The sequence below is a fragment of the Haemaphysalis longicornis genome, unplaced genomic scaffold, assembly GCF_048455015.1.
Source record: "Haemaphysalis longicornis isolate Haplotype H1 unplaced genomic scaffold, Haemaphysalis longicornis Haplotype H1 scaffold_3, whole genome shotgun sequence".
In the NCBI taxonomy this organism is placed as follows: Eukaryota; Metazoa; Arthropoda; class Arachnida; order Ixodida; family Ixodidae; genus Haemaphysalis; species Haemaphysalis longicornis.
In genome coordinates, this window is record NW_027526335.1 from 26,863,236 (window position 1) to 26,886,038 (window position 22,803).

At 48.1% G+C, this 22,803-nt stretch overlaps 1 long non-coding RNA gene across 2 annotated transcripts; it reads left to right on the forward strand.

Moving 5' to 3' along the window:
- Window positions 1-730: 730 nt before the first annotated feature.
- LOC144173202 (uncharacterized) lies at window positions 731-3,886 on the forward strand. Of its 2 annotated transcripts, none has more exons than XR_013323181.1 (3): window positions 731-966; window positions 1,995-2,635; window positions 3,305-3,788. It is a non-coding gene; the product is annotated as an uncharacterized LOC144173202 (long non-coding RNA). The 2 variants fall into 2 exon arrangements; XR_013323182.1 differs by lacking the exon at window positions 731-966 and adding an exon at window positions 988-1,303 and having other exon boundaries at window positions 3,305-3,886.
- Window positions 3,887-22,803: the final 18,917 nt, after the last annotated feature.

The window sequence follows — 22,803 nt, forward strand, 5'->3', positions numbered from 1 at the left end:
GTATTTTAACGATGATCATGAATAAAGTCATCGCTATCCTGATTCAACACGCTACGTGCCTTCAAGCGTCGAGCATGGATCATTAGTTAAGTGTTCGTTACAGGAAGCATCAATGTTTGAATCAGGGGCTTGTTCGCACACCGCACATGATTTAACAGTTTTTCTTTTTCACTGGTTCCGCAACTTTCCGCAGTCAGATCGGCGCGATCTGCTTGGTGCCAGAAAAGGTGGTGTTCAGGAAGACCCAGTCTTGTGTTTAACCCTGTTGATGAGCCTTGCCTCAATTATTTTTAGAATGTTTACGGACGTCGAAAAACGAGCAGCGATCATCCTAACTTACTCTTATAGCTGACGGGAGATAAGCAAAGAACCCCTACAAACACCAATTTAGGACCGGTGGCAAAGAAATCATCCCCTTCGGATATTAAGTGTACACTCTAATCCGGGTAACCCATAATGTAACTTCTAAACGGAAGTAACCTATAAAATAAAGGTTACAATGGATTCATTTTGATGTTTTCTTTATCCCAGTCCGTTCTAAGGGTTACAAGCGTGAGGTTAAAAGCGATTTATAGGTTACAATAATGATTTATAGGTTACATGAACAAAATCTTACATGTAACCTCTACGTTGTAACCTATAAAACGCCCTGTAACCTCTAAGAGATGCTCGTCGCGCCTTCTCTCCCGGCGGCCGTTGATTTATCCGTTGCATGACGGGATATAGAGAAATGGCGGCGCCGGCAGGCCCGGTGGCCGCGTTTTCGCGCCACTCGAGCCTTTTAACCGCTGTAATACCCCTACGATGAAGCGAGGATTGCTGTAACAAGACTTATTTGTCGGCGTGAGTCGCGGAGGCTGCGGCGAGCCCATTTGTGACTGGCAGCGCTTCACGGCCTGTTCTTCTACGACCAGCATCAAGTCCGCATGTTGGACCAATGCCCCGGCGCCAGTGAAAGCGAACTCGGTGAGTATATTCCCGTGACGGTTTCGGTGTTTTCATCGGATGTATCTTTTCGCTGGGGGCTTTTCAATTTGAAATTGCAGCATTCGAGAGGGATTTTCGTTACCTGACTGGTTGCTTCGCTGGACGTTTTCTGTTGTCCGCGACGGCAATTGAATGAAATCACGGGCTTGCGTTCGTTGCGTCAGACTAGAGCGGACAATCGGGAAAGCACAGATAACGGCGCCCGTGACCTGCTTTCTGCTCTGTTTGCGCGCCTTCGTCATGTGTTGAGCGTTTTGTTTACGCTGTTCGCTGCATCGGGCGCACTTGACGAGTTATTGGACCATGTAATTGCCAGGTAGCTCTGTTTGAATAATTGAATTTTTTCCCATTAAAGTCTTATATTATCGCGCTATTCTCTGGGTATTATCATTTTGTTTCAGTCGTCGGAAAATGTTCATTTTTCTAGCTGCATATATATTCGGAATGGTGTTCATTTGATTGGTCTTGTAGTAATATATCCAGATAAACACAAGGTGTGTGCTGCAGAAAAGTAGTCCACTAAATGCTGCCCAAAATTTCTAAACTCACTTTTGTCCAGCACAAGCCTCTTTTTTTGTGAAAGTTTGCCTTACGGCACAATAAAAAGTTTTCGTATGTACAACACTCCTCATTTTTTTCATTCTTTTCCTTGAGTGGGTAAATTTGGTGTTAGTCATTTTGAGACAGCGGGCCATTTCCACCATGTTAAGTGGTTTATTATTCTCATTCGCACAAATCAGTTGTTTATTTATTCGCGTGGTATTGCAGGACAAATGATTGTCTCGCGTGATCCTAGTGTAGTGCAGTAAAGCGACTTTACAGAGCCAGCATGCAGGCTGCTTGATTGTTGTTTTTTTATGATACAGAAATTGTGACGAATTACACAGAGACAGGTGCAGGTGTAAAAATGGGTTCTGCACCCTCATCGGATCCTGGCTGTTCAAAAAGTGTGGTTGCATCTGGCTACCTATGCTATGACTTATCAGCACTACTGTTTTTTCTTGCAGGCAGTGTTCCTTGAGCTGACAACCAGGACTCCCGTGCGTATGACACAAGTTGAAATGAAGTCTGATTTCAGCAGAAACAATGGTATGAAAATGCAATAACTAAAACACATTCATTCAAATATTCTTTGTAAAGATGGCACCCAGGCCTGCACAGACAAAAGTATGATTCACTTGTAAAAATGCGAGGCCTTTCTTCAAGTGTTATGATGTTATATTTCGTATCTTATTTTGCCTCATGTTTAGTGTCTCTTTCTATCAGTTCGTTACTACATGAACGTTATGAATTCACATAACGATTTCCTCAGCATGGAGCTTTGTAGTTTTTCAGCAACTCTAGCTATTCTATAGGATGCATGGTTTTGCAGAGCCAACAAGAAGAACTCTTTTTCTAAAATAGCTCTGTAAGAAATCTCCAGTTGTTAGTGAGTGCTTGTGCTGTGTTCTTTTCTTCGTCTTGTCAAGTTTGAGGTGTTCTTTCATTATGAATGTATACCAACTGCCCAGCTCTAAAGCCTATTACATTTTAACCCAAATAACCCTTCCAGTCATTACAGGTACAGACCTCCGGGGAATGCCACTTGAAGATCTGTGCAAGTTCTAGATGTATCCTCTCCCACAACACATCTGGACGAAGAAAAAATGTAAGTTGGCGATTCCTTTTTACTGATAGCCGAGGAAGAAACCACCGATAAGAACACTTTACTTAAATGAAAAACGTTTCGGCTTCCACGTGGGATCCTTGTTCAAAATGAAACTGCCAGTACAAGGGGGGGGGGGGGGGGGGAGGGGGGGGAGGAGGATGTTTAAGTACAGCCAAAAATGTGACGCAGGTGGCGTCAGCATCGTGAAAGCACGTTTCCTGGGTTTAGTGCGACGTTCGCTCTGTTGCGTGTACGAGTGATTCCACATGAAGGCGCGGAAACGTTTTTGTTTTCTCTTTTGCAAATGTACGTCAGTTTATCTCGTAGCCCAAAGTTTCTGCCTGTTCTGGGTGAGCATGCAGAAACATTTCGCGAGATAAACTGGAATACGGCACGATTAAAATTCGGGAAGGTTGGCCGGTATGACTATAGTGGCTTCGCGTTGTTCAGAACAATGCGGCCAAATTACTCTGTGTAACGATTACTGAAATGATGTGAAATTATTAGGAAAGGCCGTAAATCACTCCTCTGGTGTGGCCTTTCATTTCATTCTCTGGTCTCCGTCTTCATTTCCGTGCAATATATTTTTCGTACTTCACATGCCTGTGGTTTGGTGTGAGGGGCTTATGGTTGCACTGGATTTTGTTCTTTTTCTGAAATTTTCTGTAGATGGCTCTTCAAGGTGGGGAAATCCAAGTGACGGCCCCTCACATATATACCTCCATCTGCGGCAGCAGGGAACAAGCAGGGAAATCTTCAACGTGCTCTGATTTTGTGCCTGCTTGTGTACTACGTAAATTGCGAAGCTTATCTCTGAATTTTTCCAAGCGCCTTTTTTCATGCAGGAAACTATAGATACCATTTAAAGTTTGTCCAAAAGACAGATTGCAATCGGCCTAGAAACTTGTTAGTGCTGCATAAAAAACGACAACTTGGCGTGGGAATCACAACTCAGGTGGAACTGTAAAGAGGAACCTAAGAGGGAAGTGTAAAGATGAATTCGTAAAGACGAGTGAATTCCAAGTGTAATATTAGACTGAGTGAAACGGAGAATGTAGGGGACATAGCCATAAACACTGCTTTGTATGAAAAAGTGAATTTGTAATAAATGTTCTTTCTACTTTCCCACATTCTGCGTTTTTTTCTGTGGGGAACCACGACAACAAGGCTGTACTGGGAAAGTGCACCCCTGAGAACCATCTTATAAATGTAGCTCAAACTCGAATTCGTCTGAAATTGTTCAATGGCAGTATCCAAACAATTCGGAATGCTTTGCATACATCCGTGCAAATATTGAGGTAAAGAATTTGTATATTTGGCCATGTTTGTGAAGCTGTTCACGCAACATTTATTAAATATGTTTAATAAGGATATATGAATAAACCGATTTTTACCTGGAAGTCTAAAGCAATATAGGAAACACCAATTCGCCCAGGAATCCGCACTCGTCTAATACTCATTAAGGAACTATAATAACGTTGGGGTGGTTCGCATCTTTGCGTTTTAATAAATAGCCCACAGGTGTTTCATAATAATAAATGTGAATGTTCAAAACTACCGATGCCAAACTTCTGGAAATGTGCTCCTGTTAAAGGGACACTGAAGTGATATGTAAACATTGCGGGATTACAAGCGCAAATTGTAGTCCGGAGTCCCCAGGCCATGTTTCGACCACTCTAGGCGCGTTTACGCGATTTTATTTAGTAGAAAAACTAATTCGAAAACGCTGTCCTCCTCTCTTTACGCTCGCCCATTTTCTGTGGCGTTTTCGTGTGACGTCAGGAGGGGATGAGCTGGCAATTGGCTGCGCCACGGCTGCGCTACTGCACGGCTCCCCGGCCGACAGAGTCAGTCGGCCCAGCGTTTCGTCCGCCGGCCGCCGGCGGGTCGTCGCAATCAAGGAGGTTAAAAAAAATTGCTTGGTCGCAATTCGTTCGCTTAGTTGAAACGAAGCCAGGACACGTTTGTGAATGGAAGAATGTGCCTTTCTTTACTTGGTTTGTTTGTACACTGTATCTAGCTCCAAGTCAAGGTCGCTTCACACAGGCGCTGCACAAGCGCACATGCGACGCTTCGCTGACTGGTACGCCAGTAGGAAAATATAAGGCCTCTTGAAGGCGGGACAAGAGTCAGCGAAGTTAATATAGGTACTAAATAAATAAAATCAACTGATATTTTTACCGTACAGCCTAAAACTAGGGCGCGGGAAGCACTTTTTTGCGCTGGGCGATCAAGAACAGCGGTCAGCAGCACGACTACGCATCTGCGAACGCTTTTCCGTCTACGAAATGCAATTGCTAGACGTGAGCTACTGTGGAAACTCGGGCGACGCTTACTGCACGAGCGCAGTACAACAAATAGTCACCTGAGCTGCTTGAAATGCCAAAACTAAATAAAAGTGTAAACCGGTTGTGCAATATATACCCTATATTAGGAATGCCTGGGGATCCGGTTTCGTGGCCGAGTGGGCTGAGGCGTTAGGTAGTTCACCGCAAATATTTTGCATGTCACGAGTTCGAATTTCCGCGGATACGTGCTTTTTTTTTTTTGTAAGTTAACTTTTATGCTTTCCGCCGATGTTTTCTATATTGAGTTCACCTTTTTTTGGGCCGCAACGTTCATGTCTACACGAACTAGTTCACAAAACACGCGCAGGCTGGCACTGGCGCGCTAGCGACTTCTCGTTGGCGTGCTGTTGCCATAAGCACCGACTGCTTGCAGGCAGTGGGCACAGGCCAGAATGAACAGACCCTTGGCCTGGTGCGAACACGCTTTTTACGATACAGGCATGAGGGAGGCAAGCTCCAAATATGGGGGAACAGCGCATGACATTTGGGCGTCTGCGGGTACGCGGAGGGCGTTCATGCCCTGCGTAGGTCTCGGCTAGTGAATGCTACGACTACAAGCCGTCCTGGGAGGCTTATCTTGTGCATTTTACAGCCGCCAACATGGCAGAAGCGCGGTACGATGATTACTGAGATATTGAGAATGCCCATCCATCAACGCCATTGGTTATGTTTTACAGAACCGGAACCGAAACCGAAACTTGTTTGATTGCTAACCTTGGGCATCGTCCAATCACGGTGCCCCTGCTCTCAACGTCACAGCCTTAGTTGGTGCGGCCGCCGCAAACCGCGCATGGTAGTTTTTCTTCTTTCGCGCTTTGTAAAATAATTACCGATTTGTCAACCGGATAAACGATGAAAAGTGTGCTAATTTGAGCCAGTCTACGCAATGCAAGCAAAAACGGGAGCTTGAAAAATTCACTTCAGTGTCCCTTTAAATGCGCAAATATGTGTGCATGTACTGCAATTCTCTTTTGATAATTATTTTTTTGCTTTAATTTTTGGCTTAAGGCTATGTTATCATAACTTTGGCGTCCTTTTGAAGTATGCTATCAAGTGCATGTTTCCACTCAAGCTTGGTTTCACTAAAGCCTAATGTTGTTTAACTAAAGCTCAATTTAGCAAAAGACCTATCATGCATGTTTGATACTGGTTTCTTAAACGGCACAAAGCTGATGCAAACATCAAATTTAGTTATGCCTGTTTATACGACTTAAGCGTTGCCAATACTCACGAAGATTTTTGGGTGACAACCTGGGTAACAATTATCGAACAGGTAATGCAATGAATATATATTAAGAGAACATTTTCAAGCTTTTTGGCACTGCTATGGCACTGCTGTTTTAGGAATTATAAAAGTAACTTCTCTTTTAGCCCCAGCCGTGTGGCCGGCAGTTTATTCAAGGGACGAAGAAAAGACACCCGACGCAAAAGTTTAGACGGCGCAATGGACAGCATGGTCGCACATATCTTCCACTAACGCAATGTTTGTTGACCACGCGGGAAAGGCGCCGTCGGGGTGTCGCCACAGCGGCGCCGGCGAAAGCGCGCCTGACGCGCAACATCACACCTTCCAATTTGTGTGGCCTTGGACGGCGGTAGATGTAACTTATATAAAGGTATACATGCTGAAAGCTGCAAAGTAACCCATAACTGCGTAACCCTTACGTGTATACGTATATAAAGGTTACGAAGATATAGGTTACATTTGTACCTTATAAATTATAGGTTACAAAAATTCGAAAATGTATACCTCTATTAAGGGTTACCCAGCTTAGAGTGTAGCCTACGCGTCACATGTACGTGCTTTCCGCTGGCCAACACAGTGGAGCTCATTCGACACAGGAGGACGGAATAATAGGTCCCCATAGGGCAAACAGCGGGAAGAAAACGGCAAAGTTCATGTGACGCAACGATTCACGAAACGACTCCTTCCTACCTAATGGCTGCTGTTGATTCCTTTTTTGGACCACAAAGGGGAGTGAGTACGAGGGGGGGGCAAAGAAATAAACACAAATTGGTCAAAAAGAAGAGTGGGTACAGGGGTGTGCTTTCTATGGTGCGAGCGTCGTGCGCGGAACGTCACGCGAAAGCGAAAATGCCGCGGACGAAACGAGTGCCGCACAGACGTGCCTCGCGTAGTTAACTCGCAATTAACGTTAAGCGGTCGACCCAATGCAGTGCGATCTACCACTGTGCCGGATGGCTCTCTCAACGGAAGCATTATTATCGGACGAGAGGCAGTTTGCGTCGTGTATACACAGCCGCCATGGCGGGCAGCCGTGTACCGCCTTTTCTCTCTATCGTAGCATGCAGCGCTGTTGGGGCCCGAGACACCGTAACATGAGCTGCCGGCATACGCACCAAGAGCGGAAAAAAAAAAAGCCAGATTGACAGACGAAAAAAGACCGGGCGCGGTTTCGGGGAAATAGCCTGTTTCATAGAGTAGAGGGCAGCGCAATGAATGAGACGAAGGGGAGACGAGACAAACACGAGCGCTTCAAATGCTTGTGCTACTTTGAGCGATCACATTAAACCTTGCGACGTCGCGCGAGGTTTAAAGGGACAAGACAAGGCGAGTTGCCGCATCGGCTTCCTTTCTAAGGCCTCATTTAAACCAAATATATGCCGCTTTTTCGCCAATGCGCTAGTCAATCTGCATTAACGTAAGGCTCCAGCTTGTTACAAGTGTGAATTTAAAAAAAAAAGCACAAATAAGACAGGTGCGTCAGAATTTCCTGTTGTTACGTCTCACTCTTTAATTTGAGCTGTATTTTTTTCGCAGCACTGTCACTAAGACAGATGGGGGCATAGCTTATATGAAAGCCAAGTTTATTAAAGAGAACTTTCCCACAGACAAGAACGTCACTAAGTAACAGGCAGCGAATTGATTCCGTGGTCACAGTCGGTGAATTTAAGACCGCAGCGGTATACTGGCAATGATATCTGTTGCAGATAAAGTCGGTTGTTGTTCGCGGAGATGCTGAAGGCAATTTTTAAAGCGAAGCTTTGTACCTCTACCCCCCCCCAGGGGTTCGATCGCGACCATTGGTGTCAACAGAAAACTGCCGCGAACAAATAAAAGGGGAGACATGTAGCGAGAGCCCGTTGTCTTACCGATTGAGCTACGAGCCCATGCGAAGAAAAGGGTGACATACGGTGCACCCACCGAACACACCTCAGGTTTTACCACATGCGTTGTCGCTGAATGCCACGTTATAGCGTCGCGCGACCTCTCGCGACACGGCACTTGTAGCGGCCGTGTGCGAGCCTTGCGCATGCGGTAAGGGTTATCGAAAACTCAAAGCTTACACCAATTCATGGCATCTTACTTCGCCTCCGTTTCTGCCGCCGAGCTGGTCGCCTCTGTCGTCTGCGGGCAGAGACGGAGGAGAAGTGAGACCGTCTAACACCCGATTTGAGCTTGCTTTAATTTTATATAAAAAAAGAGTTTCCACTTATCTTCACCAATAAAACGCAAGCACCCACCATTCATGAATCATGCATAGGTTTAACCTTAGCAAACACTATCTCGTTGAAGTAGTAAAGGGTGTAGTTAAGTACATTTCACTTGTCTCTGGCTTCACTCTTTCAGGAGCCACGTGTGTGAACTCAAGGAACGTCGCTTGAGTAGTCTTTGTGGGTGTCGTTTACGGCTTCGCTTTCCAACCATCTTCACAGGGTGGATTGGGGCGCACTTTTTTTGAACACCCAAAAAAAGTGCGGACTAGCACTCATAATTGAGTTTGTAACGGCAGAAACGATAACGCCACGTGATAAATTTAGTTTTGTAAGTTCACACAATCAAGGCGTCAGCGACCGGCCGTGTTGGCTCAGGAGCTGAGGCGTTGTGCTACTAATCCCAAGGACGCGGGTTCAATCCCGGCCGCGGAGGGTTCTTCTCAGACGGAGGCGAAAAGCGAAAACGCCCGTGCGTCGACATTTTGGCGCACGTTAAAGGTCTCCAGGTGGCCAAATTTCACGCCGAGCCCTCCCCTCCGTCGCGCTTCACACCCCAGCTGTAGCTTCGGTGCGTTAAAATTTAAACCATCTAAACTTTGGATGTTTTTGGACGGTGTTAACGTATCGATAACTTGGCTAAGTAAGGCCAGTCGTACACTTAGTGAACGACACTAGAAATAAAAAAAATGAAAGCACCTTGAGGTAGGGGCAAGGATGTGTCAGTACTAATTTCTGCTGATTAGAACAGCACGATAATGCTAGGCGCCCACACGACGAACGAGCATGACTGAGGACGAACAACTTCAAAAAAATTATCCCCGGACGCTGATTTCAGGCTTCACTACAGAAGGGACGAGCAGACTCATTATCCCTTTGCGCGTCCAGGGTACATTGGAAATGACAAAAAGGGCCACGGCCACCCCTGTGTTCTGCTCTTCGGCTAGGCCGTTTCTTTTTAGCCACCGTTGGTCTAGTCCTAAACCAGCAGGCGCCAACAATTGATTGATTGATTGATTGATTGATTGATTGATTGATTGATTGATTGATTGATTGATTGATTGATTGATTGATTGATTGATTGATTGATTGATTGATTGATTGATTGATTGATTGATTGATTGATTATTAATTGATTGATGAAGTCTTCTCCTTGGACGAAGAATTTCATCCCAAAGGGAATGCCTACTACTGCTGCGTCCACAACGTGAACACTGTTTTCAAACATCAAGGATGACATCGAGAAACCACTTTGAGAGCGAACGATCTTCCGCTGTACCTCCCTGGAGTTGGTGTATGTAAGATAAACTCTTAGCGACATTCCGTAACTAAGTCAGTGCAAGCCGCACACTTCGTGTTACACCCAGCGCCACCTAGTGCTTAGCTTTGAACACTGCCGCAATATCCCTGATCAGCTGCAAAACCGATCTTGTTGCTCGGCCTCTGTGGCCTAGCCAATACAGAAAAGAGAACGCTTTTGTGGCTTAGCGTGTAGCGTCGCGGCTTTTACGTCCAGGGTACGAGCCCCTTCAATTTATACCTATTTGTATGTCCGGACGACGACGCTCTCACGCCCACATCTTACGCCACACAAGCGTATCGTTCCTCCCTCTGAAACTCGAATCAAGCTTGCCAACAGTGGCCCTACCCGTAGAAGTCTACTGGACAACGCTTTATAAAGCTTCGAATCAACTCAATCATTTTACTCTGTTTCGATCAATCAATCATTCAGCCAATCAATCAATCAATCAATCAATCAATCAATCAATCAATCAATCAATCAATCAATCAATCAATCAATCAATCAAATCAATCAAATCAATCAATCAATCAATCAATCAATCAATCAATCATTCATTCAGTCAGTCAGTCAGTCAGTCAGTCAGTCAGTCAGTCAGTCAGTCAGTCAGTCAGTCAGTCAGTCAGTCAGTGAAATCTGTACGCGTACTCTGAACAGCCTAGCAAAGTGACACATACGCACAGGGCAGCAAATATCCGCAAAGGGTGTACTTGAAAACCCTTTTTAAGCAGGAATGTATTCTTCTTTTGCACAATATTTTACAATTGGCCATCCGAACCACTTTTTTTTTTGCTGTTTTACACTAAAAGCGCATTTTCTCTTGTCAGGCACTATGAGGGAGAAGCGGAGATGTCGTGGCCGTAGCATAAACTCAACGGTTGCGCAAACAAAATATTTTTGAACAAGTGAATTTTGTATAAGTGAAAAAAATTAAGGCCAGTTGTACTTATCTAATTTCGAAAAAAAATGAAGTAACTAGAAGAAATTGAGGATGTGGCAGTAATTAAAGTGCCACCGCGCTGTGCGGCCGCCGACTTCTCCTCCCGGCGGCAACGCCTCGTTGCGGCCCTGCCTCCGCGCGTCAACTGCCAACAAAGAAGCCCTCGGCCGCCAATCTCTGGTCGCGAGTGCCACGCGGCCGTTCGTCTTCGGCGCGGCTTTGCCCGCGGGCCTTGCCCGAAGCGCTGCTTCAGCGCCGTCGACGCCTTCTGCAAGCGATGCACGTCGCCGGCGAACCGGCGCCGACCACTTAAGCTGTCGGCCGGCCTTTCTCTGCGCAAGCCGCTGCTGCCGACTGGTCCAGAGCTTAACCTGGAGCTGCTCGCTTTAAATCACCTCGGCTGAGGCCCCGGGCGGCGTTAATGCGCCCGTGGCACAAAAGGAACTTTGTTAAATGTGCGCCGCCTCGCAGGGAAGGGTGGCTAGCTGGCAGCCATGACTGCTGCCTGCTGACTCTCTCTTAAGACCGCCCACAAACGCGTTCCTGCTAAGCATCACGGTAGTTGCTGTGTTTGTTGCATCCACGTCTTCGCGCCTTTATCGCTGAAAGCAGAGGACCGCATCTATATGGTAGAAACTGACCGCACATAGCACAGGAAAGAAGGTATGTGGGGTAGGTATTTAATGTAAAACCTGAACACCTGGTTTGACGAAATAATACGCTCACGCAAAAAGAAATTAAGGAATCTCACACTAACGCGTAAGACTTGAAGATAGCGAAGCCGTCCACAACCTTCACGACCATCACGAAGGTTGAATTCCACGATTTCAGTCGATTTCTTTTCCTTCGCTTCCGCGCCGACCTTTACTCCATCATTGTTGCTATAGGTGCGAGCTTCATTCATTTTTTTTTTGGACGTGATAGTCATTGTACATCACCTTGGAGGGGCGTACGCTGTGACGTCTTTTTTGTTTCGAGCAAGTGTTGCCAAGATTACGGCGAACGCTGGAGTTTTTTGCCAATCTGGGCCAATCTCCCTGAGTGAGTATATTAGGCTTGACAAACGTGCGCCGGGGACGCTAGGCGGTCGTCGCGAGGCCCGCACACACGAGTGCTCGGCATTTGCTTTGTTTTTTAACTGCCGGGCGGCCGCCGCGAGGCCCGCGCTCACGAGGGCTGGCTCGGCAATTTCTTAGTATTTGTAATTGTGGACACGAAAAACTACGATTTGCTGAACAGCTTAGCCGTTAGGACAGCCAACGTTATTCTAGTCGTAGTATTCGTCGACGCAGGCGGTTCGTCAAGCAGCTGAATGTAAACAGACTTAGTTGTTATCTTCAATGCAAAAAATGATCTTCCGGGTCTCCGAAATAGGATTCCAGTGCGTTCCGCAACGCTACATCGGCGCATTCCAAAAGGCGGAACAAGAGTCCGCTAGTGCGCGTGGCGCTGACGTCATATTGCGTGGCAGGTGGACTTGACGACGCGTGAGTAGAACAGATTTTCTCAGCTATAGAGGGCTCTGATTCTGGCGAAGTTGCGGAGTTGTGTCGCCAGGCTACCTGCCGAAGTAATTCGCAAGAAAAGGCGAATAAACGAGAGCCAACAAAGCACTCAAGAAGTCATTGATAATTATAGCCGGGGGAGGAGGATCAGGAGGACGAAGGAGAGGAGGAATATCCACTTATTGTAGCCGCAATGCGTGTGGTAGGCGGAGACCCCCCCGCCCCCCCTTTTTTATTTTGTCTCAAAAGCACATTAGTAGACTCAAGTGCGTCGCTGAAATTTTGGTTTCATATTGTCACGGTGCAAAAATTGATGAGGGCCAGTAGGAGAGAGAAAAGAGGGTGTATTTCGGGAAACTTGTGCCTGATGCCTGGTAGCAGTCGCACCGAGAACACGCGCTCACGAAGGGGCACGTTCTCGTCTTCTTCACGGCTTAGGCGGTGATGATCATGCTTGTGATTTCCATGATGAGGATGAGGATGATGGAGACACGCCAGAACGGCGCACACCGGCTCCGGACGATTGGCGTCTGCGCTCTGTTGCTGGTTACACACGTAACACTATTCCCCTCCCGGAATAGCACCGTCCCGATGCTGAAGATCACTGTCAACAGGGTCCGAAGCCAGAATGGTCGTGAAGTCGGCTTAGCGCGAAATATACGGTTTCAAACGCACTACATGGACCGTCTCTGGTCGAGATCGACGACGACCGGCAACACCAGAATTCTCGGGTACCACCTCGTAAGTTACTTCGCTAAGTTGACGAAGCACCTTGTACGGCCCAAAATAATTGCGCAGAAGCTTCATCGATAACCCCCGACGTCGAACGGGTATCCAAACCCAAACAAGGTCGCTCAGTGCAAATGCCGCGTGAAGGCGGTGAAGGTCATAACGGGAGGCGTCCAGGTGCTGGTGTTCGGTGATGCGGAGGCGGGCAAGCTGCCGGGCTTCCTCAGCGCGTTGTATGAATTGCGGGGAGGAGATGTCATATTCGTCGGTGATGTCGTGAAGCAGCATGGCGTCGAGCATTGTTGTAGCTTGTCTGCCGTAGAGGAGGGCTAACGGTGTCATTCGAGTCGTTTCCTGCTGGGCCGTATTGTACGCAAAGGTGATGTAGGGGAGGACTGCATCTCAGGTCCGGTGTTCAACATCAGCGTACATGCTGAGCATGTCGGCGATGGTTTTGTTGAGCCGTTCCGTCAAACCGTTCGTCTAAGGGTGGTACGCACTGGTTTTTCGTTGAGACGTGCCGCTGAGTGTGAGTACGTCGTGCAGAAGTTTCGCGGTAAATGCGGTTCCACTGTCCGTAATTACAACTTTGGGAGCCCCATGTCGGAGGACTATCCTTGTGAGGAAAAACTGTGCCACTTCAAGCGCGGTGGCCTTTGGAAGAGCTTTTGTTTCGGCGTACTTGGTCAAGTAGTCAGTGGCGACTGCTATCCACCTGTTTCCCGCTGTAGAGGTGGGAAAGGGGCCCAGCAGGTCCATTCCCACTTGCTGGAACGGCACTTGGGGAATTTGAATTGGTTGGAGAAATCCGGCTGGTCTGCCGGGCTCCGCCTTGCGTCTCTGGCAGTCGCGACAAGTTCGGACGTACTGACTCACGTTCGCCGAAAGCTTGAGCCAGTAATACGCCTTCTTGATTCTTGCAAGCGTGCGTGCGTAACCAAGGTGGCCAGCGGACGGCTCATCATGACAAGACTGCAAGATGTCGTTTCGTAAGGGTGATGGAACGACGAGGAGGTGACGCCGGCCATTCGGGGCGAAGTTTCGTTTGTATAACACGCCGCTGCGAAGGCAGAATGTTGGCAGACCTCTAATAAAAGACTTAGGTGGCCTGTTGGCCTTGCCTTTCAAGAATTCGATCACTGGTAGCAGTTCTTGGTCTTCCTGCTGCTGTTCCGAAATGGTGGCCGCACTGAGGACTCCAATCAATGGTCCATCGTCGACGTCATCGTCATCAGCGGGCGCGTTACCGACCGGCGCTCTCGAGAGGCATCGAGTAAATGGAGCTTTTAATAGCTCCCCGGTACCACACTCTCGAGAGGCAGTCGGCATCTGAATGTCGCTTACCAGATTTGTAGACGACGGTCATATCAAACTCTTGGAGTCTGTTGCTCCAGCGTGCCAAGCGGCCAGACGGGTTTCTCAGGTTTGTAAGCCAGCACAGCGAGTGATGGTCGCTTACAACTCTGAACGCACGGCCATACAGGTACGGTCGAAATTTTAGGACGGCCCACACAACCGCTAAGCACTCCTTTTAGGTGGCCGAGTAATTTCTTTCGACCCGTGACAGCGTACGGATTGCGTAGGCAATGGTTCGTTCGTCACCATCTTGCCATTGGTCAAGAACAGCGCCTAACCCCACATTGCTGGCATCAGTGTGCACCATAGTGGCAGCCTCCTCGTCGAAGTGGCCTAAAACAGGTGGTGTCTGCAGGCAACGCCGTAGCTGTTCGAAAGCTTCTTGCTGTTCAGCGGACCAGACAAAAGTGACGTCATTGCGAGTAAGGCGCGTGAAAGGGGCTGCAATGTGGGCGAAATTGGCAATGAATCGCCGATAGTATGAGCAGAGGCCCAGGAAACGCCGGACGGACTTTTTGTCACAGTAGGTGTTTCGAAACGAGAAACAGCTGAAAGCTTGTCAGGGTCGGCGCGAATTCCAGCGCTGCTAACGACGTGGCCGAGAAAAAGCAGCTCCTCATAGCCGAAATGACTTTTTTCCGGCTTGAGTGTGAGCGAAGCGGATCGTATGGCCTGGATGACGGATGACAGTCGCTCTAGGTGTTCCTCGAATGTATTTGAGAATACGAGAATACGACACGTCATCTAGGTACACAAGGCACGTTTGCCACTTCAGGCCAGATAGAACAGTGTCCATCATACGCTGAAAAGTTGCGGGTGCGGAGCACAAACCAAAAGGAAGAACCTTAAACTCGTACAGCCCATCGGGAGTTACGAAGGCGGTCTTCTCACGATCACGCTCGTCGACCTCTATCTGCCAATTACCGCTCTTCAAATCCATGGACGAAAAGTAATGAGCGTGCCGCAGGCGGTCAAGGGAGTCATCTATCCGAGGCAATGGAAATACGTCCTTTTTCGTCACCTGATTGAGTTTGCGATAGTCGACGCAGAATCGCAGGGTGCCATCTTTTTTTTTTTTTTTTTCACCAGAACGACTGGCGACGTCCAGGGGCTTTTCGAAGGCTGAATGACGTCATCAGCGAGCATCTCTTGCACCTGCCGCCGTATCGCGTCGCGCTCTTTTGGTGACACGTGGTAGGGATGTTGGTAAACGGGGCGCTCAGATTCGTCCGTGATGATGCGGTGTTTTGTGAGCGGAGTTTGTCGAACGCGTGACGTTGACGAGAAACAGTCGGTGAAGCTGTGCAACAGTTCCAAGAGCTTTTCTCGCTTTGTTTGCGGTAAGCGCGGGTTAACGTCAAGTGAAAGCTTGCTCGTCGCCTTGGGAGTCGGGTCGGTCTGAAGCACAAAGCAATCCGTCGTGTCGGGAACGTCCTCAAATACTGCCACAGTAGTTCCTTCGGCGATTTCCCGACGCTCGTTCGAGAAATTCGTGAGCAGAACCTCTGTAACACCGCGCGTAATGGTGACCAATCCCCGAGCGATAGCGATTCCATGCTGAAGTAGAAGCGGGCCGATAGCTTCCGCGGTTCCATCGCCACTGGAGAGGTCGTCGCGCTTAACGCGAACAAGCACGCATAACCGTGGGGGCACGCTAGTGTCGCCGATGGTGCGCAGAGGTATGCGTTGTTCATGACCTTCCGGGGTGTTCTCCTTCATCGAAAAGCTGACGAACTCTTCGCGGATGTTTATCACAGCATCGTGCTCCTGAAGGGAGTCCATCCCCAGGATCACGTCCTTACAGCACTGAGGAAGGATTACGAAGGTCGCGACGTAATCACTGTCCCCTATTCTAACTCTGGCGGTGCATGTACCCACGGGTGTCATCAAGTGGCCGCCGGCCGTTCGAATTTGGGGTCCGTCCCATGGTGTCTTCACTTTTCTTAGTCGGTCCACGAGCTGCTGGCTCACTATTGAATAACTTGCTCCAGTGTCCACAAGTGCCGTTACCTCGTGTCCGTCGATATTGACTGAAAGATGGGCACTCGTGATAGCGTCGACTTCCTTGTTTGCCGCCGTAATATCGTCAGCCGTCGATGGTACTGGGAGGTCTTCAGTGCTTCCGCCGCTAGCAACTTTGCCTCCCAAGGTTGCTCCCTTTAGTTTCCCCGCCGCGGACTTGGAGACCGCCTCGTCGGGGAGCCTCTGTAATTGCGACGGGTGGGCGAAGCATAGCGGGCTGGCGACGGCGAACGTGACGGACGACTCTCCTCGGAAGATGACGCGTGGCGAGGTACTCAGAAATGGCGACGGGCCGTTCGCCAAAACGAGGACGGCGGGCGGTCGGTGGGAATCCTGGTAGCTCGATCTCGCGGTAGGGGCAGCGTCGATAAACATGCCCTGGCTCGCCACAGTGATAGCACAATGGCTGGTGGTCCTCGGTGCGCCACACGTCGAGGTACTGGGATCGATACCCAGCACCTTCACCAGTGTCACGGTGCAACAGTTGATGAGGGCCAGTAGGAGAGAGAAAATATGGTGTATTTCGGGAAACTTGTGCCTGATGCCTGGTAGCAGTCGCACCGAGAACACGCGCTCACGAAGGGGCACGTTCTCGTCTTCTTCACGGCATAGGCGGTGATGATCATGCTTGTGATTTCCATGATGAGGACGAGGATGATGACGACACGCCAGAACGGCGCACACCGGCTCCGTACGATTGGCGTCTGCGCTCTGTTGCTGGTTACACACGTAACAATATTAACAAGTATTCCGTGCCTTTCCGTTCTGTGAAGATTCCGCGAAACAACACACGTTTGTTTGCAATTTTTATCGGGCATACCCACTAGTTAATTAGCGAAATAAAGCTTGGAAGGACTGGAGATTTATTCTAGCAGACAAACGTGGGGCTGTCCGTTGTACTACCGTAGAAGCCCCTGTATTGACAGCAGAGGGGAACTACAGGATATTTGCAACTTCACTGTAAGCTACGAAATAATGAAAAGTAGATGAACCTCGGCGCAATGTCAGAGTCGTCTTGGTGGCTAACTGTCATACAATTAGTTTTGGTATAGTTTTAATCATACAAGGTTTACAGTAGTTTTCTGTAACCATACTTCCTCCGTAGATGGCCATGCATGACAGCAGTAACGTTTACATTTTCGCCGTGAACTAAATAATTAAGAAAAGTAAATGAAACTCTGTGTAATGATAGTCGTTCTCACCACCAGTTTCACTATGATTGTTTAGAGATATCTACGTAAGATATAAAGCTACAGAGCATTCACCAAAAAGTTGGCTTTGGCGCGAGATTCAAAATTCTAGGTCGGCGTGACTTTGCCCGCGGAAGCTGCCCATGGCAAAAATAGCCATGGACAGGTTCACTGTAAAAAAAAAATGCCGCCATCCCATCTCGCGAAAGAGGATGTCGAGTGAAGCTTTTGCAAACCACTACACATGCTAATGTAAGATGGTATGAAATGTTCCTCGTCGTCTCCATGGGCTAGTCACTTGCACTCGGCTTCTCTGGCGGCACATTTCTGACGCATGCGCTCGCCCTCGAATGACGTCAACCATCCTTTGCGCGGGCAGCTGCAAACCTACTGTTTACCAGGAACACGTAGGAGGGTTCCATTGTTCGCTGGCCCCTCCTCATCTATCGTCGGGTTTCAATGCTTGTTAGAATGAGTATGAGAGAATGAGACGCTTCATATGACGTCGGTTACCCACAACGTCATATGAAGCGTCATGTGACTGCGCATATATATGTTCTGTTTTTATCAATAAAACTTCAGTTGTGAGACTGCGCTCGTCTGTGTCCTTTCTTGTATTTGTCTTTCACGCAGTTAAACTTTTCAATGCATGTTTTCTGGGGCTTTTTTTAAACGAACACTGAACTCTATGCTGTATGCCTGATTGCAAAGAAAGATTGCGTTGGGCTTCTCTGGAGGCAAATGTTGGGTCTTGCCTAGCCTGACGCATGCGTTCGGCGTTTTTGGCGAGAACTAGTTGATCCTGCCAGGATTTTTTGCTTACGACACAAAATTTTTCGAGCAACGACAGTTAACAGCTGCACTGTAAAACAACGATCAGGATTCTTCAACTTGGGGGCGTCATATGATTTGAAGAAGCGCGTGTTGCACCCGGTGGCGTCTTTAAACAGTTGAGATAGTTTACAGAACACTTCCGCTACATAGGACAGACAATTAGAAGCTAGGAAGACCTTCCGCAGCATCGGACAGTAAGTTACAAAGGTGAAAAACTCAAAATAGGTTCAGCGCTATGTCGCAACCGCCGTGCCCATACCGTGGTAGGAGTAGGAAGGTGATGCGGGGTGATACAGGCGACATAGCTAAAATTTGAATAACTCGGCTACCACAGGGCGCCCAAACCAGCGCAGCCACTTGCTGTAAGCGCCCGAGCGAAGGATACCTCGATATTTATTCGGCTTTTATATAAAAGCTGTGGTTGATTCCTCTGTCATAGGAATCAGTAAAACACGAAAGTGAAATGTGCAGCGAAATCTGCAGTTGAGCATGATTTGCGGATCGGCGGCTGTCTTGCGGGTGGGCTTGGCGAGCGACGTCCTGCTGGCGGGTCGGTTCGGCAAAGGTGTACTGGCGTCATTTCCGTGACGGATTGGACATCAGTGAAATCTTGCTGTATCCCGGCATAAAACACTTTCGTGTTAAAATATAAAACCCGAAAACGAACAACCCTAAGTATAACGTACTTTTTAGTACTAAAGGTTGCTTCCCCGCAAGTAGACCCTGTGTGCAGGGGTGCACCCTTTACAGGCCACTTGCTTCGTTGTACTGGCGTCACTGCCGTGACGGATATGACGTGTGTCATATAAAATTTCGGTAATCCCTTATGTACATGGTCTTTCCCACCGACTAAAGAAGGTGGCCCAGAACTTTGAAGTGAAAGTTGTGTTCTCCGCTAAAAACAAAATCAATAGTGTTTGTCCTAGTGTAAAAAGAAAATTTGAGGGTAAGAATGAAGTTATGAAAGTCTGCACTATCGCCCACAAGCGTCCGTTTGTTGATTGTACTAAGAATGTTGTCTACCAGATACCATTGGATAAATGTGAGCGCGTGTATATAGGTCAAACTGGAAGGTGCCTTAATATAAGATTAATGGAACATGCGTCGAGCTTGAAAGGAAGGCCTTTCACGCACTTGGCCACACATTGTAAAGAATGTGGTTGCACACCCTTGTTCGATAAAACAGTTGTTTTGTTTACTCATCACAATCAAACTTCCAGAGAGATTGTTGAAGCATTTCACATATCAAAGCATAAAACCAAGTGTGTTAGTCACCCTTCTGTGGCCTTATTGGACAAAGAAATAGAGATGCTATCTTGTAATGTCTGATTTCGACATGTGATTGATGCGTGTGCTATGCGTGATGTGAAAACTATTTTGGGATGATGGTGCGCAGGTTTGTGGGTATATAGGTCTTTCTTTTTCTTCAATAAAATTTCAGTTGTTAGAGTGCGCTTGTCCGTGTTGGTTCCTTCTTCGTCCTCGTTTGTTTCCGCATCGGTAAAGTCATATAATGCGTATACCGTGTGTGTGTCATTGAAGCAGCCGTAAGCATGATAATCAAGCTAATTCTAGACAACCAGGAAAGCTAAGAATAACCAGCTGAACCTTAGCTCACGCTACGTATATCCTGGCATAGCCGAGCTAAGCCACTGCTAATTTTTCTTTATGAACCGTGCGTAAAAAGAAACAAAACCGAGAAACGCTGGCTCAATATCACTGCAGGCGTGTGCCGCAATGTCGTCCGCAGGAAGCTTCTATAGTTCTCGCTGTCTTTTTTTGTCTGGCTCCGTGCCGTACCTATGCAGCTATGGAATGGTGTCTGCTCCGGAAGTAACCATCATTCATGATGCCTAAGAAGCTACACTGGGAAGGGTTAACTACGCTAGGAAGGCTCTTAGGGGCATGAACAGCACTCCCTCACCAGAGAAGGATCTGGCCACTCTGGTGTAGTACCTAGATGGCCGGCACATCCTATGACGAACCAACTCAACTCTCGGTCCTCAGTCCACAGCAGCTGTAGAGCAACTGTCTACGGCGGCGGACATCACAGCGATACAGAGGGTGCTAAAAATCTGTGGGTCCGGACAGGCCGCCATTGGAACTTGACCCTGGCAACGTTCAATGCCCGTACTATGTGTAGTGAAGGAAGATTAGATGTATTACTAGAGGAGCTGTCGGACGTTAAGCGGGATATTAAAAGGTTAAGCGAAGTTAGAAGGGCAGGAGAAGGCATCATGGAGCTTACTAGCGGGCATATTCTGTGCTACAGTAAACATGAAGAGAAGAAAGAACACGGGGTGGGATTTTTAATCCATAGAGAAATAGCAGCAAAAGTGGAGGCATTTTTCAGCATTAGCAAGACAGTCGATGCTGTTGTGATCAATCTATAAGCAAGCGGTACAGGTTAGCGATAGTACAGGCCTATGCGCCAACAACTAGCTATGATGACGGAACCGTAGACAACTTCTACGAGGATGTGGAGTCAGTAGTGAAGAAGACAACAACGCAGTTCGCTATTGTGATGGGAGATTTTAACGCAAAGGCTGGTAAGAGACAAATCGGAAAAAAGGCAGCGGGAAACTTCGGAATAGACACTCGCACAAGTATACGAGATACACTGGTGGGATCTGCAGACAGAAATAACCTGAGGTTGATAAACTAATTCTTCTAGAAATAAAAGAATAAGAAATGGACATAGAAAAGTCCCGACGGAACATCAACAACAACAACAACAACAAAAACGAAATCGGCTTCATTTTAAATGACAACAGGCAACGTCAAGTTGTAGAGGTGCTAATTAAGACTCGGAGCACCTCCATAGGATGGTTACATGAAAGCTAGGGCTGAATCTCAGAAGAGAAAGATGCAAACTCGCGAAAACTGAGAAACCCCCCATGGAGTCAGTCAGGGCCAGATAGCAGAAGTTTAAAATACCTTTTAGATGCAGACCATCTCATTCACTCTCCTTGTCCCTCCGGCGTCGTCGTCGTCATCGTCGTCGGCGTTGTCCGCCCCTCCCCCATTCTCCTCGCCGCGCCAGCTGCGCTCTCCACCGCTCACCCCCTCTCCTCTCCGATAGCGAACACTCTCTCGCGAGGGGCATTGGATTCGATTGGATTGGATTGGCTTGGATTGGATTGGCTTGGCTTCGATTGGATTCAATTGGATTTGGATTGGATTGGATTAAAGTGGATTGTGTTGGATTGTGTTGCGTCATAGCCGCGGCACGTTGCGTCATAGCCACGGCAGACGCGCTAGGGCCGGCGCATGTGCAGTACTCTCTCTTCCGCGGTTTCCTCTCCTTCGCGCGCGCTGCGCATATAACTGGTGTGCCGTTCTCCGGCGAAGCAACATCCACGCTTGGCTCAAACACCTAGAGTCCACGCCGCTTTACAAGTAGGCCAACGTCGTCATCGACTGGGACCGGCTTACGCAGTCCCCTCAACGTTATGCGCGCTATAAAACGCGGTCCCTTCGCCGCTGCGCCTATGCGTCGCATCTACGCAGGGGTTCCCGCGAGGGGAGGTGGGAGTTTTCAAAACAAATCCTCGCTTCTGAACGAGCAAAACGAGGTCAGTGTAGACAGGCTAAATGACAACCTAACATCGGTGCTCAGTGAATCAGCAGCAGCTGTGGGAGAAGCAACATGCAGGGAACAAACAGAAAAACTAACTAAAAAAAAACACCCACCTCCCCTCGCGGGAACCCCTGTGTAGATGCGACGCATAGGGGGTTCACGTTGCCTCGTTGGACAGCGGAGGAACGGCGCTGGAACGATGGAGCGGATTGGCGCAGGCACTGCGTTTTATAGCACGCATAACGGTGAGGGGACGCGCCGGCGCCAGTGCGTCTGCCGTGGCTATGACGCAACACAATCCAACACAATCAACTTTAATCCAATCCAATCCAAATCCAATCCAATCCAAGCCAAGCCAAGCCAAGCCAAGCCAAGCCAAGCCAAGCTAAGCCAAACCAAGCCAATCCAATCCAATGCCCCTCGCGAGAGAGTGTTCGCTATAGGAGAGGAGAGGGGGTGAGCGGCGGAGAGCGCAGCTCGCGCGGCGAGGAGAATTGGGGAGGGGCGGACGCCGACGACGCCGGATGCAGGGACAAGGCGAGTGAATGAGATGCAGTCGCATCTAAAAACGAAGGAACTAATTGCCAGACGTAAGAACATGAGACTGTAAAGTACGGTGGATCAGATTGAATTCGCCGAGCTGTCAAAACTGATTAACAGGAGTAAAACAAACGACAGTCGTGCATATAACATGGCTGTGATCGAGTAAACGCTGCAAATAGGGGGAAGCTTTAAAGCAACTAAGAGAAGGCTAGCCATAAGCAAAGACAGGATGTACGCATTCAGAGACTACCAGGGTAACATAACGCACAACTTGGACGAGATAATAAAGGTAGCAGAACGATTTTACACCAGACTATATGCCAGTGACGTTAGAACAGTGGAAACTACTGTAAGTGCAAGCTCAA